This window comes from Cornus florida, unplaced genomic scaffold (genome assembly GCF_030987335.1).
Source record: "Cornus florida cultivar Cherokee Brave unplaced genomic scaffold, ASM3098733v1 CherokeeBrave_3.0.0_Hap2_Chr11, whole genome shotgun sequence".
Lineage (NCBI taxonomy): Eukaryota > Viridiplantae > Streptophyta > Magnoliopsida > Cornales > Cornaceae > Cornus > Cornus florida.
In genome coordinates, this window is record NW_026775581.1 from 46,578,886 (window position 1) to 46,600,741 (window position 21,856).

The following is a 21,856-nucleotide window of genomic DNA, read 5'->3' on the forward strand; positions in this document are numbered from 1 at the left end:
TTACTAGACGTCTTTATACCATGATGGATGTCACTTTTCTAGAATCTAAAACTTTCTTTTCAAAACAAAGTTCCCATTCTTCTCTTCAGGGGGAACTATTATGTGAAGAACAGAATGTGGACAATTGGGAGAACTGGCCAGGCTTTGAAGATACAAACTTGGAGGTAAATCAAATTGATGAAATTCAATTAAGGCATGATGACACTGATCTGGTTGGAACTCTCCCACTCCCAGAGGCTTCTATAGAACAAGGAGAAGAAAATGATGATGCCAAGGCTAGGAGTGAACAAAAGCAACCCACTGAGCAAGAACAGCCCACTCCTCATTCTTTAGTACCAAACGTTCACTCTCCTGAGAATACTCCTAAGGTACAATCTCTAAACTCTTCTCCTAGTAATACTATAGATGATTTTGTTGGCTACAAATTACCTTTCAGATACAACCGTGGTAAGCCATCACAAACTGGAATGGTATGCAAACTACAGAAGGCACTTTATGGACTAAAGCAATCACCTAGAGCGTGGTTTGGACGATTTGGCTTGGCTATGAGGAAGCATGGTTTCAAACAGAGAAATTCAGATCATACTCTGTTCTTGAAACATCGATAAGGGATGGTAACGGCTCTAATAATTTATGTTGACAATATGATAATTACAGGAAATGATGAGAAGGAAATCTCTAGTTTGCAGAAGCATCTGGCAACTGAGTTTGAAATGAAGAACCTTGGGGGATTAAAATAGTTTCTGGGTATCGAAGTAGCTCGGTCAAATCAAGGCATATTTCTATCACAAAGGAAATACGTACTTGATTTGCTAGCTGAAACAGGAATGCTTGATTGTAAGCCTGCAGAAACGCCAATGGTTCAAAATCATGGATTGGGAGAACACTCGAACCAAACACCCACGAATAGAGAAATGTACCAACGGCTTGTGGGAAAACTAATCTACTTGTCTCATACACGACCGGATATTGCCTATGCTGTGAGTTTAATGAGTCAATTCATGCATAATCCTAATAATGATCACATGAATGCCGTGCTTTGGATTTTACGGTACTTAAAGTCTTCCCCAGGAAAAGGACTCATGTTCAGGAAATATAATCATTTAAACATTGATGGTTATATGGATGCTGATTGGGTTGGGAGTATTACTGACAGAAAGTCTACATCAGGATATTTCACTTTCGTAGGTGGCAATCTAGTTACTTGGAGAAGCAAGAAACAGAAGGGGTTGCATTATCTAGTGCAGAAGCTGAGTTTAGAGGCATGGCTAAAGGACTATGCGAGCTTCTTTGGTTAAAGAGACTACTGGAAGAAATTGGTTATTCATCTAGCTCTGCAATGAATCTATTTTGTGATAATAAAGCGGCTATAGAAATTGCACAAAACCCAGTTCAACATGACCGAACAAAACATGTTGAAGTGGACCGACATTTTATCAAGGAAAAGCTTGGAGCTAAGATAGTTCAATTTCCTTTTGTAAAATCAGAAGATCAGTTAGCAAATATCCTTACAAAGGCCGTCTCAAACAAGGTGTTTTATAACTCACTGGACAAGTTGGGCATTGGAGACATCCATGCACCAACTTGAGAAGGGGTGTTGGCGTGAGTTGTTAACAGCGGATCTTGTGGAGAGATTATAGAGATTTTATGTATTTATTTGGTTTCCACTGATTATGTATTTCCAATGATTCTAGCCTACATTTGTGTACCTTCTAAGAATAGATTCTTCTGTACATACTTTATAAGCATACTCTTGTATTCTGGAAATTATGAATTTGAATAGAATTTGATATCTTTTCATCAGATATGAGTGACAGTGGATGAAGAAACTTCTATGTCCTGAAGGTGCCAAAGCAACCACAAAAGCTCTGAAGTAGTATTAACAAGTGCCCTGTACTAAGCTTCTGTACTAGAACGAGCACCCACAGTCTATTTCTTGCTGCACCAAGAGATAAGTGAATCACCAAGAAAAAAATAAAGCTTATGGTGGAACGGCGATCTGTGGGGTCTCCTGCCCAGTCTACATCTGAATAAGCACGGAGAACAAGTGATGACTAAGAAAAAAAATAAAGCCCATAAAACATAGTGCCTTTGAGATAGCAAAGGATGTGAAGAACTGCAGTAAAATGAGTAGATCTAGGGGTAGCCATAAACTGACTGATAATGATTCGCCATCATGTAGATTAAGTCTCATGTTGTGCTCGAGTGGTGTATCAACAATCTTGCTATCAATTAAGCCTGATTTTGAAAAAAGGTATAATATGTATTTTACCTGAGTGAGGTAGTAACCATCTATAGTTATAGTGATCTCAAGACCAAGAAAATAACTAAGGGGTCCAAGATCCTTCATCTCGTACTGACGACTGAGAAACTGTTTGATCGAGCTCCTGAATTCCCGTCAAATCATCTCCAGTGATGATCATATCATCAACATAAAGAAAAAGAAGAATACTACCTCAGTTAGTGCGTCGAATGAATAGAGCTGAGTTATAATAGCTAGCAGAGAATCCAAGATGAGAGATAGTCTAGCTGAATTTGGTAAAATAAGCTCGAGGTGCCTATTTGAGGCTATACAGAGCTCTTCGGAGTCGACACACCTTATTATGAGGATGATGATAACCTGGAGGAGGCTACATGCAAACTTCCTAAAGTAAATCTCCATTGAGAAAAGTATTCTTAACATCCATCTAAAAAGTCCCCAATAACGGGAAGTAGCCACAACAATAAGAGTGCAAACAGATGGAAGGTGTACAATAGGAGCAAATGTCTCCTCAAAATCAATGTCATATTCTTGTGTGAATCCTTTGGCTACAAGTTGGGCCTTGTAGCGCTCAATAGACCCATCTGAACGAGTGTTGATCTTGTACACCCATTTACCTCTTACTGCAAACTTTCCAGAAGGTAAATCAACCAAATCCCATATCTAAGTTTTGGTCAGTGCATCTAACTCCTCTTTCATTTTTTGCTACCACAAAGGTTTAGAAGATGCCTCACAGAAATTGTAAGGTTCATATAAAGTTGCAAGGGCATGATAGTAATGGAAATCATTAAGATGTGCATACAAAGCTCTTACCCGAATGGAATAGGGGCGAAGATTTGAAGTAGTTGTGTTGATAGGAGTCTTGGATTGGTCAAATGGCTGGGATTCAATCAAAGGAGGATTGACTGCCTCTAATGATTCCGAAGGTTGTGAATCATGAAAAAGATCTATAGTGTATGTTAATGGAGGAATAGGAAATGCATTTTCAGAAACATTAAATTTGGACAATGTATGGAACATCTTGTGTTCCAAGGAGACTACATAACTAGAGTGTGAGTTGTACGCAGTGGAAAATACTTAGAAAGTTTTGATTATTTTAAAAACAGATCTTGTGTTTTTCTAACTTACTTTATTTTAGCAATTAATAAATTAATATCATGCAATCTAAAATAAAGCAAAGTAAAGTTAGAGATGGCACCAGGATTTTAGCAAGGAAACCCTAGTTGATAAAATACGTCAACTGTTTGAGAGGGAAAACCTCGTGGACTATGCAGTCCAAAGTAAACTGATTCACTATGCTTGAAACAAAGTACACCGAACTTTGACTCTGGCTCACACCCTATCGTTCTACCAAACACCAATTGCTGACAATCATCTGGCTTTGTGACTCCCCGTCCAATAGCAACTTGACCTCAGGCTTATGCTTGATCTTTGTAGAAGAGTAACAGGTAGATTAGACAACACTCCTCGAATGCTCCAATCCTTTCAAAGTGTGATCACTTTTACTTCTATTCAACTTCGGGATTTAATATAGAAGTAGATATGCTTTTATCTGATCGATGTAGATGCAATTGTATGATCAAGATAAGGATTCGAATAACATAACTCTAAACTCACTAAGTGTTTATGTGTATATGTTCTAGAAAGACAAACAGAAAATTCTTTAAGAATTTTCGAGATAAAAATCTTCATAAGGCTTTTAAGAATAATAAACTAATAATGCAAAAGCCGAACCTAAACCAATGTATATGACATTATGTATATAGAGTAATGACCTAATCCCTCTGAAAATATGGAAAAAATTCGTGCATAGGATTTGGTACAATTCTAGACCAATTGGGAAACAAATCAGGAAAGGAAACTGAAAGTTGTACTGTGAACAGGACTTCTTGAACCGGTTTAGAGGGGTTGAACCGGTTCAAGCTTGGGAGATTGGGTTTTGAAGCCAATCTTAAAGCCTTGAACCAGTTCAAGGAGGCTAAACCGATTGAAGTATACCAGACTTGAATTTTTTGTTCAATCAGGATGAAAACACTGTATTTGGTAAGTCCAAAATGAATACCAAGTGTAGAATGTGTCCTAACCTTTTAAAATTCCTTCCTAATATGTTGTTCTTACCTTTTTCTTCAAAAGATCTTCAATCATGGTAAGTTTGAATAACTTCCCAGTTCTGTAGTTGCTGTCGAACTTGATAACTTGCAAACCAAGTAACTTGAATTACAACTTGAGTTGGACTTGTTTTGTTTATGATAATTGCCAAATAAAAAATAATATCTCACATAGAGACTCTGAGTCATTTAGCGACAGGATCATAACACCTATAGTCCTATTCCACACACAAGAAAACAACAAAGTTGAGCATGTTATTATAATTTTGTGTGTTCATGGGGTTGGAGAATAACAAAATAGGCATACCCAAAAACTCTAAGATGATGGAACACAGGTAAGTTGTCATAGAGATTTTCATATAGTGTTTGGTTATGCAAGAGAGGTGATGGTACATGGTTAATAATGTATACAGCAGTGAGAGGTCTCCCCCCCCCCCCCACCCCACCCCACCCCACCTAAAAAAAAAAAACGTTATTATAATTTTGTGTGTTCATGGGGTTGGAGAATAACAAAGCAGGCATACCCAAAAACTCTAAGATGATGGTACAAGGGTAGGTTGTCATAGAGATGTTCATATAGTGTTTAGTTATGCAAGAGAGGTGATGCTACATGGTTAATGGTGTATACAGCAGTGAGGGCTGCTTCCCCCCCCCCCCCCCCCAACAAAAAAAAAGGCAGGAATAAAAGCAGAGAGGGTGAGTGAGTGAACTATGTCTAGAATATGTCAAAGTATGTGCTCAACTCGACCATTTTGTTATGATGTGCTTGGACAAGATGAGCGAGAGACAGTTCAATAATGTTTGAGTAGTTGAAAAAATGGTTTTTGTTGATATTCCATAGCATTGTCAGAACCAAAAACTTTTATGTTTTTGGAAATGTGAGTTGAAATCATTTTGGCAAAATCACGATCTATGTCAAGTAACTCGGAACGATTTTTCATTAAAAATATCCATGTGAAATGGGAAAAATCATCAACAAATATCACAAAATACCTTGAGGCCCCATGGTAGATATAGGAGAAGGTCCCCCAAACATCAAAATGAATAAGGTAAAAAAGAGCAGAAGTACATGACTCACTTTTACTAAAAGATAATGCAGGTTGTTTGCCTAGCTGATATGAAATGCAATTAAAATTCTTAGTTTTAAATTAAACTAACAAGCCCTTGGAGACTAAAGTTTTGACAGAAGGCAAAGAAACATGACCTAAGCAGAAATGTCATCATTCAAAAGAAAGAGAATTAACCTGTGTAGATACAGCAAAAATGGTGGGATTAAGCAGATAAAAATATGAGAGTTCAAACAATCGACCAACTTTACGCCCGATCCCAATAATCTGTCCAGTTCGAGGATCCTGTACAATACAACTATTAGAAGAAAATGTTATGTTTAATCCTAACTCAGTTATTGACCAACTAATAAAAGATTAAAAGAAAGTTTTGGTACAAGAAACACATCAGGAACGGATAATTGTAAGTGAGAAACAGTTCTTGTATGACTAATTGTCATAGTGGATCCATCAAGTGTATAAATAACAGGTGAGTGAGGTGCAGGAGTTTGAGTGATAAGAACAGTGGAATCGGATGTCATATGATTACAGCAAGTGGAATCAAAAGACCAACCTATATTCTTACCTGATGTGGTAGAAAGAGAAGATGAAGATGCACCTTGCATTATAGTCAAAACATGATTGATAATTGCCTCAAGGTCAGTTGTAGAGAATGTAGATGAGGAAGATGAATACTGCCATAAATGTTATATACTGGTGCTGGAGTTAGTGACCGTAGTGTCATAGGATCAGTGGATATCATAGCTGAAGTAGACTGAGTGAGTTTAACACGAGTGCGACATTGATCAATGGAATGTCATCGAATTTGACAAAAAGTGTAATATAGGGAGAGATCACGTGTGTTGCGATGAGAAGATACTGAGTGAGAAGTCATTGATATAAGAACACTGGGAGTTTGGAAGCTTGCCTTCCTATGGTTAAGCTCATTGAAGAGGGCTTGAATAAGATGATTAATTCCATTTTCTGCCATTTAGAGATTCTGAATGCAAAAACGGACTACAAATTTGGAATCAGAGCGAAAAACTGGGTTAGAATTAGGGGTGCATGTTGTCTTTTGTTGCTTTCCAATAATAAATAACCACTCGCAATAGCACGAATCTTTGTAGGATAGTACTATATAGAGGGTGTCAAACCCACAGGGAGATGAGTGTACTCCGTTTTGCTTTTAACTATTTTTTCTTGGTTACAGGTAACTGGTTGAATTGATTGATTGGTTGTCACGATTATAAACTGAAATTAAACTAAAATAATCAGAGAGGGAGAGGTCTTAGAGCTTTGACTTCACCACAACCATCATACTATGGTTAACTATTTCAACTCTGGGGATTTAACAAATTATATTTCAAATGAATTGAACTCAATAACATTCGTTCAATTCGGTTTTTAAAGAAAGATGTTTTATAAATTACAGTTAACTATAACTTATCTACGGTTAGTATGGACTATCCACCTACCTACTTTAACTAATTTTGTAAACAATCTATATTTCCTAAGCATAAACTATGAAAACATTCAGTTATAAAAAAACATTAGAACACCATTACATGACCTCCATTCTTATGTCCAGCAAGGCTCCGCCAGATACCGTCCAATAAGAATGGGTTGAGAATGGATTACAAATAGTTATATCTAAGATAACGTAATAACAATTCGAAAACTATTTAAAACATTAAAATCCAATTGAGTTGTCTCAATTGCTCATAATCATGTAATAAAAAACATAATATATATTAAAAATATCTTAGAGTTAAAACAATCGAACCATAGTACTTAGATTGGGTTACATCAGAGCCCTAAGAAAGGAATTAGCTACTCATGACAATGCCGAATATCATCTGTGTTGTGGTCATCTTCATCGTCACGGACGACACTTCTCTTCTCAAGATCTTCACCTTCTAAGGTTATGGAAATCCTAAAAGCCACCACCATAATATCAACCTTCTGAATAATACGAGAAAAAGGGACTTCTTCTATCAAGGCCTATGCTTTCTTTTATAGAAGAAAATAAAGGTTTGGTGGGCTTTTAGGTCTTCTGGTCCATCTGGAGTGAAATACGACTTGGAAAAGAATAATCCCCGTAACTTTAAATCTGATCTGTCCTGGAAGGCTTGAGCTTAAGAAGTAAAGCTCAAGCTATGGGGCTCAGGCTCGAGCTTTAGGAATAATGCTCGAGCTTCACTGAATAATTACTCAAGCTTCAAAAGATGGTGCTCGATCTCCAATTTTATACTTAGTCAAATTTCTTCAACTATTTTCTAAAGCGTCTTTTCCATCAACACTTAAAATATTTTGGGGTTTTCTTTTTTTAACATTGCTCAATCCAAGCTTCATAGGGCTCGAGCTCTAGGTACCAAGCTCGAGCTTTAGGTACTCAAGGCTTGAGCTTTGAATGATGGTGCTGGATCCTTGAGGTCTGGTATGAGGCCATGAGAGCTTAGTTTTTTTTAAAATAAACTCTTCAAATTTTGACACCTCATGCTCAAGATTGAGGGCCAAGGCTTAAGCACCCCGAGGTAAGGCTCAAGCACCACTGAAAAAGGCTCAAGCTTTGAAGGTACAAGGCTTGAGCTTCAATGCCTTGTTGATTTTTCTTCTTTTTCTTGCTAGGCTCGAGCCTTAGAACTTAGGCTCGAGCTTTGGCACTTGAATTCTTCCAAACTTCACCATTTAAGTTATCGGCTTGCTTTGAATGACCAACAACAACTCTGTAAGTTTCGATATCAGTCTTTTCATCATAAAGTCCCAGTTTTAATCGATTCTCTGGGAAAGTACCTATAAACACACAATAAACATAAATCGGTCTAATAATGGATAGAAGTATCACTTTAGACCTTAACATGCGTATATTTAGGGGCTCGAATATGCAATATTCAGTGCTCATTCAATGCATATAGTTTGGTTTCTTACGATTCTGCCTCGAATCGGAACGAAATCGGAACCGGAACCGGAACCATTCACAACGGTTCCTTAAAAATAGAACCAGAATCGGAACTGTTTATATATGGAACCGAACCGAACCGTGATTCACGGTTCGGTTCCGAACAGTTCCACGGTTCCTGTTGCTGAATCATGCTTCCCAACCTCTACTGAATCTCTGCTGAATCCGCCTCATCATCTACCTACAAAATAGATGGATCTGGAATTAAAAACCCAGAAACCGCTAACACATACATGAATTTGGGTGTTTATGAATATAAAATCTGCAACTAATTAATAATTTAATAACCCCATCAACATAAATTCTTAAAGCCCTTGGATGAAACATCCAACATCAATTCAAAATGAAAAGTCAAATCCAATAAAGAAAAATACTCCATTATTTAACCTGAACAATCAATTTCTAAAAACTCATTAATATTTAAAACTCACCGAACAAACACTAGAACATAAAATTACTAATTTTAGCAGATCAAAAATCACCGGTGTATAGAGAGAGAGAGTTTTATGAAATCAAAGAAATGTAGGGAGGATTGAGATACTGAACAAATGAGAGGAGGGAAGCAGCTTGGTTAGGAACTTAGGAGGCGACTGGGTTAGGTAATAGTGTAATAGGTAAGTTTAATGGTTTATGTGCCTTTGTGGTTTACAATGGACCACTGTCAGATAAATTGAGTCAATTAACAATGTCTTTTTGTGCCTTTATGTTTACTAAGACACTAACGTGAAGCTTTTTTTTTTTAAAAAAAAGACACTAACGTGTGGCAGACAAACTGTCAATTAAATGTATATATATATATATATACGGTTCCGATTCTTAAAGGTTCCACGAGTCTGGAACCGAAACCGGAACTCACAGTTCCAAATTTTTAGAACCGGAACCGAAGCCCCCAGTTCAGTTTGGTTCCACGGTTCTTTTGTGCACTCCTAGTTATTAGAATGGTGTCTTTGAAGAAAAAAAATCTAACACTGCTGACGTGGCAGTAATGATGATGTGGCACTAACACTGCAGATCAACTAGATAATGGCATGGCTGATAGTGTGAAAAGAATATAATGTGGCAAAAATGTTGATGTAGCAGTGATGACATGGCAAAATAGTTCACCTAAGCTGACATATCGGGGTGATGTGAAAACTGACGTGGCAGTCTACTAACGGCTGAAATCTAACGCGCGTGGTGCCTGTAAGCACCAAACTAATTAGATGCGTTAAACACGTGCTGGTGTGTCGTCAACCCAATCCAAAGTTAGTGCACCAAAAGATAGTGGTGGAAGGCTATGATAAATGTGGCCAAGTTTTACATTTAGAAATTACTAGTACTACCTTAGGACGAGTAGGGATCGTCCAAAGGGATTGGTGGGTCGTATTAGGTTGTGGAATCGAGATTAAAGTTAGTAGGTCGAGTGATTAAAAGATTAGTTGGTGGTTGAATTACACTAAGATGCAATTTAAACTAGAGTAAACAATTAAATGTAATGGAGAGAAAATAAGAGAGAGATCTTGGGGTTTAGAGATCACCACTAAACATAGCTTTTCTACACCCTTAATGAATGATAAATAAGGGGGAAAACATGTATTGCAACAATAATGTGTATGTGTGGTTGTTTCAACAATCATGGATGACAAATTAAGCATATATTATCTAAGCAACATGGTGGATAGCACAATATATTAAACTAAGCCATTAATCCTTTCTTTAAGCTCACAATCCAAACACATCACAAGGTTAGAGAAATATGCTACTTGCTTTCATAAGTATGGAACATCAAATAACAAGCATGGATTGTCCTCCTATTTAACACCTAAACTATAACTACACTATAATTAAGCTAATGACATGAAATTAAACTAAGTAAACTAAGGGAAAGGCACAATCCATCAAGAAATGAGTATGAACCATCAAATAAACCACAAGAGTTTTCCATTAAGCACTATGTCTTGACAATCTCTAGCACATAGACATACATCAATAACACAAGAAATAGAGATAAACATATGAACATCTATTCTAGCATACATACACATATGGATGGAATGAGATGATCAATTGGAAGCATTTAACCACACTAATCATTGAATAAACAAGATCTATATAAATAAAAGTGTCAAAACATGTATCACAATACAAATCTCCTCAAAAGTACATAAATCAAGATGTGGAAAGCATGTTTAAGGCTAACTCTAGCCCCAAGAGGATGTCTAGCCACTCATGGATGGTGTCCTCCAACCTTCAAGGGTAACTCCATGGTAGAGATTGCTCCTCTTCTTGGTTGATGGAAAAACTCAAAGCTTGTGTCTCTAGCCTTCTTTCTTCTTTTCTTCCTCACTAAGAATATGGAAAATTGTGTCTCTAGTGTATGTATCTAGTATCTGTCAAGAATGTCTCATATTCCTTATATAGGTAGGTTAAATATCACCCCCAATAAGCTGGGCTCGTACACAAATATTCCTTCCAATGATTGGATATGAGATAAGTTTTAATGAGCTGGAAATTGGATTTTCTCGGGCTTTGGGAAGTTCGATCGATCGAACTTGTGGTGAGATCGATCGAACATGGCTGAGATCTATCGAATTTAAGCTGGATCGATCCTCTATGGCGGTGCCTTTTTGATAAAAACAAATCTAATATATTTTGAAGATATTTTTGGGAAAAAAACAAGTGTGGTAGGTAGGGTGGTACAACTAGATAAGATAGAATTATTTCGATCAATCGGAAAAAAGTTGGATCGATCGAACTTTGTGGGATTTTTGGATAAGGACAAAAGAGCTTGGATCCATCTTGAAATGCTGAGATCGATGAACTTTCGATCGATCGAATATTTTCTGAGATCGATCGAACTTGCTAAATTTCCACCACTTGCTTCCTTTTGCTCACACTTTGCTCCTTTCTTTGATTCATCTCAAGATTGCTTCAATTATGCTCTTATTAGCTGAGTTAGCTTATTTTGGGGATAAGTACCTGAAAATGAAAATAATACAAAATCAATCTAAAGCGGGAAAATAAGATAGATAAAGGTTCTAGAATACCTAAGCTTAAAGGGTTTAAATGCGCACTTTTTGGCGCTCATCACACCCCCAAACTTAAATATTGCTAGTCCCTAGCGATGAACTAGAAAGTAAAGGAATGAAATGAACAACTATACAACTATGAATTAGAAAGCAATAAATGAATAATGCCACTTTCGTAGGAAACACGATTACATTTAGCATATGCAACAAGCCTTTTAAACCCCTAGGTTACCCCTAGTGAATGAATGAAGTCTCGTGAGGGTTTCCAGAAATGATACCCACAAACATTAAGCTCTTTCAAAAGAGATACCAATATTACAAATAAGCATTGGGAGAAAACTACCTCAAGTATGCAATTTTTTAACCATTTCTAAGCAATCTCCCAAAATTTCAACATCAAGCAAGCAAGTATGGTCCTCTACACATCAAGAAAATGATCATGAAAATCAAAACAACTCTAGAATCCTTTTTGAGTGGACTGGCATCAAGTATGTTGTTATCTTAGCCAACTAAAGAAATGATCACATCCTTACCCTCAAACTAGCACACAAATCTAGTACCAATCATCAAGACAAAAACTAGACCTTTTATTAAAGTTTTATTGTTCTATGTGCGCTTATTCTTTTCACTCGAACTTTTTTTTTTTTTTTTAGGATCAAAGATGGAAGCATGGTGCAATGTGTTGATCTATTAAGCTTTCTAACGATCCATGAAGTCGAGCATTAGGTCAATGACTCCCAAACCAGACGGCTTCAGGGCAATAGGTGTTCAAACACCCCTAAGGATTTACAAGCTCAAATCAACTAGGCTACAAATCAAGACAACCTCTATCTAATCATTTCCCACTTCTCACCTTTAGGGAGAAGTCTTCACTTTTTTATTATTTTTGCAACTTTTTTTTTTCTTTTTTTTTTCGAATAAACAATTATTAACCTAGAGTTTGGGCCCTCCACCTTTCGGCGCGAAAAGTTCAGTGCTTGATGAGGCTAGAATCCCGGCTACTTAGTGAAAAAGGGTTGTTATCCACCTTTATCAAAATGAAAGCTTTCAATGCACTACTAACTCAATTAGGATATAATCAATTCAATAATCAACAAAGCATGTACCCCACAAATGAATGCTAGTGTGCGTCTATGCTAGTGTAGAATACTAGAGTGAATATCAAAACAATCACAAAATTAGGATGATGTGGACCACAAGTGCAAGCATGCTATCAATCTTTCGAAAAATTTACTCCTAAATGGCATCCACAAGGCATACGAGGAGTATTGGACTCTCAAGTCAAACAATTTTTAAATTTTAAGCAATATAGCCCTCAAAAAATCAAAATCATAGCTAGTTATAGACCAATCATAGAAAATTCCTCAAATACATAAGTCATGCTCAAAATTTTGAATTGAAAGCAAATACTGTAATTAACACCATTACCCCCCAAACTTAAATGGCACAATGTCCTCAATGTGCAAAGAGAACAAAGGAAAGAGTATACCAGTGCAGCTAAGCAAAGAATGGCCGGGACACAAGTATCCAAAGTAGGTGGCATAACCCCCCCAAACTTGGGATTAACTGTGGTCCTGAAAAGATGGCACTGGATAAAAGTTCATTAAACAACAAAAGGGATAATAATAGTGCACAGTGAACATGCAAGTGTAAATGGGATAAGAAATTGAAGTAAGGAGAGAGGAAAAAGGGTGGTCCTGAAAAATTTGGGCAGTACTCTCTCTCACTGAAATCACTGGGATGCACCTGATGGAGTCAATCACAGACAGATATATCAATACGCATATATAACATCTATAAACAAAGTATGCATAAAAGAGAAATAAAGAATAGTACAGTACATTCAGTGTCTAGGCCAACAGATTGGCCGCAAATATATAACAGTAGCAAAAATATAACAGATATCATAGATATATAATAGGAGAAGAAGATATGAAAATCATGAAGAGGAGGTAGGACGAGCAGGGCGTACTCCACGGATGTCTCTGGATAGATCACGTAATGCAACTATGACATCCGTGCGGAGTAAAGCAATATCAGCCCGGATGGAAACCATGTCGTCCTCCAGAGTCTGAAGATGCTCTCCAAAACTGGGTATCTGAATTGGAGCCTCAAATGCTGCTGGAGTGGGAAAATGATGATCCTGAGCTTGCTCCTCATCATGAACGGGCGACTCAACCGTAGAGTGATGCTCCGGGTCCTCTACGGGCTGCTCCAAGTCAATATCCATATGCATGGCAGGCGGATCGATTGGTACATCGTCCGCTGCCTGCTCTGCTGCTGCTGCCGCTACCGCTGCCTGCTCCAACTCCTCTCTCTCCAGCTGCCTCTACAGTGTCGTCCTGTAGACTCTTGATAAGAGCCTGGTAGCTCTTATCCCAATCTTTCTTCTTGAATGAGCAGGCCCAGACTCAGTACGCTCCCGTGGCTGGAAGGGATAGCACTGGTATCTCAAAATCTCTATGATGAGATGGCCGAATGGGAGATACTTAGCCCTTTTGGGCTTGGCCTTGCTAATATGGTCAACATATAGCTTCATCATAACGCTCCAGATGAGCGCAGGAATGGATAGCCAGTGCCCTATATAAAAGGCGTATAAAGCTGTCAGAAAGTCGTCTCGCCTTTGTATCTTGTGGCCGGCCATAAAAACATTTCAGTATAGCACCGAATCGAAGAACCATAAGTCATCTGGCAGATAAGTCCAATTGGCGAAAGTCTCGCTACCTGCATAGTGACCTGTAAGTACAACGGCCATGTCTACATATGAGGGCCTCCATAGAGTAGGATAGGTATCCTAGAGATTGGGGGAGCAGACGTGTGGACAACAGCAAGATCTGGAAAGAGTGTCCACCGTGATACTGATAGGGTAGCCGTCAATGGTAGTCCGTAGCTCTGCCAGGTTACTTGGGGCAGGTCGGAGGTTCTGGAAGAACATCCGGACCAACCTCAGGTACACTGGGTATGTAACAGGGGCCAATATGGCTGAAATTCCCCTCCGGTCTATATCGTCATATGTTGCTCTGGTAAGAACAGACCAGGAGAAGTAGTCTATGTCGAAGACCGACTCATACGGCACTCGAAGGCGTGAGTATCTCGGCAATGGCCGGTCTAAGTCTTAGGCTGGATGAGTTGGTGGTGGTGATGGAGATGGTATGTGCTCAGCCTCAGCACCAGCCTGTGAAGAAGATGCCTCAGCCGAAGACTGTAGTCGACTGTCAGCGGATGGAGACTGAGGTGGAGTAGGCTCTACTGGCTCGAGTTCAGAAATAGGGTCCTGGACGTGAGATGGACCTGCCTCGTCGTCCAATCTCCACCTAGCCCTGCGGTGGTAATTCCACGAGTAACAGTCTTTACCCTAGCCATGGCCTGCAAAATAAAAGGAAAACTTGCAAAAAGGAAGTTAGTGCCGATATAAAGAATTAAAGCACAGTTTATAGAATCATGTATGTCAAATAAGATAGACAAAATAGATAAGGATCATGAATCTATACAAGTGACAAGGAATGAGTGACATGATGTGAAACATGCTAGATAGTATAAGTATGGAATGCATCTAATGTGGAAAACACAAGCATTGGGTATGTATAAGATAGCATAAAACATAAGAGATAGTGTGTGAAATGTGTGATGCAAATCTGTGAAGTTTGATCGATCACAAAAATGTGAGATCGATGCAAGTTCGATCGATCGTGAATAAGTGAGATCGATCTGTTACAGTTTGATACCTCGTTTCAAGAGCCACGGGTGATCAAGTCCGAGTACAGATCCGAGGGAAACCAAACAATCAATATGTAAACAAGTAGGAATAAAACTGAAGTAAGATTTAAATAATAATAAACAGAAAGAATACTAATATGAAAATCCTCAAACCTTAAATAATAATTTAATATAATTTAAATCCGTACAACTCGGGAATCCACCTGGTGGACCCCTAAATACAAATCTTTAGATAAATTTACAGAATTAAAATCCAAAACCATAATAGGAAGGAAATCCTATGTAACCGGTAGAGTGAGTGTCTGTATCTGCATCAACACGATCAAACTCTAAGCTGGAATTGGCGAATACTTGAAAAATAGGAATGCGTCAGGCCCACATGCAAGTTCTAATCTACTACAATCCGTACATAAACCCGATACGCAGATACATCCTAGATAGCTCGGCAATATCTACAATAGTCCATATATATATATATATACACACACTATAGGATGCTCACTAGCCTATAACAAAATTCAGCCTGGGTAGAAGGTGACATATAAAACACGTTTTTCAGCGGCCAAGTACCTAGACCTACCAGGGAACATTAGCTATATCTAGCTACTCAACCTTTGCAATATATGCACCCTAACCGTGATCAGGAGACTCAAGCTCGTATCACGGTACTATAAATATAACACCCCCACATTTTCCACGCATAAGTTGATCAGGCTTATACACGAAAAACGAGGGATATCAAAAACAATTGGCAATATACAAGCATGGAATACAAAATGATGATAATAAAAGAATTTAGACAGGAAAGGAACACTAAATAATACAACATCCATCCATCCTTTATTTAATACCGTACTTCATTACAACTTGGAAATCCTATGTCAAGGATCCCTAAATATAACCCTGAGAGTTCAACGTCAAAAGTAAATAAAAACTGAAACTGAAGTAATACATAAAACTTCTACCCTGAACTGGATCGTAAGAGTAGATGAGTTCGGATGGTGGTCCCACACTGCTAACCTCAACCTTGGAACGGGTACTGACCGTATCCTGAAATAACAACAATGGTGGGTCAACCCCACGAGCAAGTCCTCTCTACTATGACCCAAATCAGAGAATCAAACAAATTAATCATTTATATCCGGATGAGTACTATATCTGTATACATCCTAAGGGAACCATCCAATGTATAACATGACCTCAACCAGAATAGACGGTGATCACTTAGACTCACACTAGGTGGTTAAGTGTCGCCTTTCCCTACCTGGGAAATCAGCTATTATACATGGTGCACGGTACTGACAACACAGACTATAACGAACTACACAGTGATAACACCTCGCAAAGTACTGATGAATATATTGAGCATATAAATTAGGCAACACATGCCCACAATATTAATAAATATACCGAGTATGTCAATTAGGCAACACATGCCAATAATATTAAACCACATACCCCGACAGCCACACATCTGTCTATAGCAACGAATGCATAAGGTATAAATGAGTCTAAACTTATTAGCCAGCTCACATGGTTCTATATGGCAACTCATCCATATAATATAAATGTGACATAATTAAACAGTCCATTTATTTCCTGAAATGCACACAGCATAATAATCATGGTTTATATACGATTAACAGTATAAATATTCCATAATATATAATGGGTTATTTATATGAATAAAACCAACCACTAATTAATTTAACATTAATGGTTATTACAGTTTAATAAAATAATACCATTAATAGTCGTTAAATTAATTACATATGTTTACTAGCGATTCGCACTTTAACTGATACAATTAATATTTAGAAATATTAATCGGACAATTATAATAGTTAACGAGAAATAAAATAATAACATAATGTCCCGTTAATTCTAAAAATGCCAACCCGAGGCCCCAAAATGTATAGTGAAGGTCCTGGTAATGACAAAACAGTCCCTAGGGGTATTCTGGACTTTTCCAGCAGCTGCAGAGGCCCTTCACGCGCCCCCACGCGCCTCTCAGAGCTCCCCACACGCGCCGCCAAGCTTTACCACTCTCCCACGCGCCTCCACGCGCGTTTGGCATCAGCCACGCGCCCGCACGCGCTCCCACGCGCGTCTGGAGCGTTCCACGCGCGCGCACGCGCTGCCACGCGCGCACTAATGGTACCTTGCTGACGCGGCGGCTCCTGATTCGGTGGTTGCATGGACTTTGTTGTGGGTGCGCAACACCGGATCCATCTATCACCTTACACCTAATCCAACGGTCATTGATCCAGGTGTATCGCGCTAACATGGACCGCGATGCACCGGATCAATCTAACACTCCCAAGGGCCAGGATGTGCGCGCACACCAACCTGCAGTACGCCGCAACACACCGGATCACTCCGGTCATCTCCCCCATTGCCGGCGACCGGAAAGCTCGCCGGAAGGTCGCCGGAAAATGCAGAAAAGCCCCGGAAAATTCCTAAAAATTCTAAAAAAATTCCTAATGCCTTAAGGAAATATTTTTAGCTATTTTAAAATCCTAGGATAATAACTAATTATATACTATCCTAAATAATTAAAATTTCACAAATTTAAGAAACTAAAATTCCTAATTTATTAAACTCCTTACATAGTCTCTATGCTCTAAAATAATATCAATAAGCTAAACAATTAATTTATTAATTCAAAGGGGAAAAATAGATAATAACTTGCCTTTTTGGATTTAAAATAAATCCGCCGGTTGCGCGTAGTCGGGTAAATTCCCTACACCGGTCCAAGCTCCTTTCTTTCTTTCTCTTCCTTTCCACACTCTTACAATGGCTCACTAGAATTTATAATTTGTTTCTAACTCCCTTTCTTTTTTTCTAAGGTAGGCTAGCTAATTTATATACAAATTATATAATATAAATATTACAAATATCTCATTTTTACATTTACTAACCACCTTCCCAACCATATGGCTTCAATTCCACCCATAAACATTGATGAAATCCTATCATAATCTCTAATTTCATCATGACATTGGTTTTAATACTATTATTATTATTATAACTATTATTATTATTATTACTAATATTATTATTAATAAACTTTTATAATTATTATTATTATATTATTATTATTAGTATTATATTATTAAACTATTATTATTATTATTATTATTATTACATAAGAATACATTATATCATTATAATACTTTATAACATAATTATAATACTTTAATTAACTAATAATGATTAATATAAGCATAACCAACAAATAAAATTATTAATAATAATACATGCATAATTAAATGAATAAATTTACTATTTTAACATACACAATTAATTTACATGCACATTTAAATGAACTTAATATAATAATGTAGCATGCACAATAATAAGTAAAGAAATCCTCACATAATTGAATTTTTAAATAAACTAAACTCTTTAATAAAATACGAGGTATTACATTCTCCCCCCCTAATAACGGAATTTCGTCCCCGAAATTCACTACATACCTGTATTAAAAAGCTCTGGATACTTGGCACGGATAATATCTTCCCGTTCCCAAGTAGACTCTGTAGCACTATGATGACTCCACTGTACACGTACTAATGGAATAGTCTTCGTGCGCAGTATCTGATTCCTACGATCGAGAATACAGTAAGGTTGTTCCAAATAGGTTGCATCGGGTTGCAACTCAATCTCACCCACATCAATGTGTTGATATCGATCTTCGTCCCGTAGAAATTTTTGCAGCATAGATACATGAAAAACATTATGTACCCTATGAAGATTATCTGGTAGAGCCAGACGATAAGCTACTGCCCCAATCCGATCTGTAATCATAAAAGGACCCACAAACCGAGGCGATAACTTACCCTTTGACCCAAACCGCATTACTCCCTTCAGGGGAGAAACCTTAAGCAAAACCTGATCACCAACCTTAAACTCCAAAGCACGAGTTCGACGGTCAGCATAACTTTTCTGTCTGCTTTGAGCTGTACGCATCCGATCCCTAATGATAGCGATCTTTTCTGACGTGTCCTTAATAAATTCAGGACCCAAAAAGCTGTTCTCACCAACTCCAAGCCAACAGACAGGAGACCTACACGGTCTACCGTACAAAGCCTCAAATGGTGCCATACCAATAGTTTTCTGATAACTATTGTTATAAGCAAACTCTGAAAGCGGCAAATATTCCTCCCAATTGCCCTTAAAATCAAGAACACATGCCCGCAACATGTCTTCTAAAATCTGATTAACTCGCTCAGTCTGTCCATCTGTTTGAGGATGATAGGCAGTGCTAAGATAAAGTTCTGTACCCAAAGCCTGTTGAAAGCTCCTCCAAAATCCTGATACAAACTTCGGATCTCTATCTGATACGATGGACAATGGTACTCCATGAAGTTTCACCATTTCTGTAATATACAGCTTAACATACTGTTCTGACGTAAAGTTTGACCGAACAGGCAGAAAGTGAGCGGACTTGGTCAATCTATCAACAATGACCCAAATAGAGTTGTGATTATGCTGTGAAGTAGGTAATCCCTCTATGAAGTCCATGGAAATACTCTCCCATTTCCACTCTGGTATGGGAAGTGGCTGTAACGATCCTGGCGGTCTCTGATGATCAATCTTAATCATCTGACAGATGCTACATTTAGAGACAAAGATAGCTATATCTCTTTTCATGCCGGCCCACCAAAACTGGCGTTTCATGTCCTGATACATCTTGTCTCCCCCTGGATGTACAGAGAACTGAGAAGTGTGTGTCTCTCTCATCACCACATTTCTCAAATTGTCAGCTAAAGGCACAATTAAACGTCCCTTGTACCTCAATCCTCCATCAGTCCCTATAGAATAAAAAGGAACATCTCCGGAGGCTAACTCCGAAACCCGATCAATACACTGTTGATCTGAGAGTTGCGCTTGAATGACCTGATGAATGATAGAAGGAGTTACTACCACACATGCCATAAAAGCGTCTGCTAACTCATCAACAGTCTTCAAAGCATCCCACTTTGTTGTAAACAAAGCTGAAAGGCTGACACAGGGTCGGCGGCTGAGTGCGTCTGCTACAACATTCGCTTTCCCTGGATGATACTGTATAGAGAAGTGATAGTCTTTCACGAACTCCAACCATCTGCGCTGTCTCATATTTAGTTCCCTCTGTGTGAACAAATACTGTAAACTTTTATGATCGCTAAACCATCGAAAAGTCTCCCCCAAAAGATAATGTCTCCAAATACGCAAGGCAAAAACCACTGCTGCGAGCTCTAGATCGTGAGTCGGGTAATTAAGCTCATGCGGCTTAAGCTTCCTAGACCCATAAGAAACTAGTCGCTCTTCTTGCATCAACACACAACCCAAACCCTTCAGAGAAGCGTCGGTAAATACTAAATACTCAATTCCACTCTGAGGTGTGGCTAAGACAGGTGCAGAAGTTAACTTACTCTTCAATTCAGCAAAAGCAGTCTGACAAGAATCATCCCATACAAATGGTACATTCTTCTTAGTCAGATGAGTAAGTGGACCCGCAATTTTGGAAAATCCTTGGATAAACCTGCGATAATACCCTACCAATCCCAGAAAACTGCGAATCTCTGTCGGTGAGGTAGGCTGTCCCCACTCCATAACGGCCGCAACCTTGGCTGGATCTACTGCTAACCCTTCTTCTGACACTACATGACCCAGAAATTTGACCTCTTTCTGCCAAAATTCACACTTCTCAAACTTCGCAAACAACTGATGTTCTCGAAGTGTCTGCAACACTGTGCGTAAATGTCTGGCATGGTCTTTCTCCGACTTAGAGTAAACCAGAATATCATCAATGAAAACAATGACAAACTGATCTAAGTATTCTCTGAATACTCTATTCATCAAGTCCATAAAGACAGCTGGAGCGTTCGTTAAACCGAAGGGCATAACACGAAACTCATAAGATCCGTACCTTATGAGAAATGCTGTCTTTGGAACATCTTGTTCTCTGACTCGTAGCTGATGATAACCAGACCTCAAATTGATCTTTGAGAAGTAAGTAGCTCCCTTCAACTGATCAAACAGGTCATCAATTCTGGGCAACGGGTACTTGTTGCGAACAGTGACCTTGTTCAGTTCTCTGTAATCAATACAAAGACGAAGAGATCCATCCTTCTTCTTCACAAACAGTACTGGTGCTCCCCATGGTGAAGTACTCCTGCGAATAAATCCCTGGCTGAGCAACTGCTGAATTTGATCTTTCAACTCTCGCATCTCCACTGGTGCCATTCTGTACGGTGCCTTAGCAATAGGCGTAGTGCCTGGAGCTAAATCAATGACGAAGTCTATCTCTCGACTCGGTGGCAAGCCTGGAATTTCCCGGAATACATCCTGGAATTCCTGTACTACCGGGATGCTGTCAAGAGATACCGCAGTCGCTTCCTGTGAGTCTTCTTCAAGAACGAATAAATAAGTGCTAGGCCCTCTATCAGGTTGTGGTACAACAAGAAGATACATCTCCTGTCCTGGTATAGCAAATACAATAGACTTTTCATAACAGTTAACCTGAGCATGGTACTGAGATAACCAGTCCATCCCAAGTATAACATCATACGAATGCATATCTAACACTAACAAATTTGCAAGAAATCGAAGCCGGCCCATATCTATAAGGATATCACCGCTACACTCTCGTAAAATTGCGCCAACTCCCAGTGGTGTATAAATATTAAGAGGTTGGTTACATAACTGAGTCGTCATACCAGATAAGATAACAAAAGATCTAGACACAAAAGAATGTGATGCACCAGTGTCAA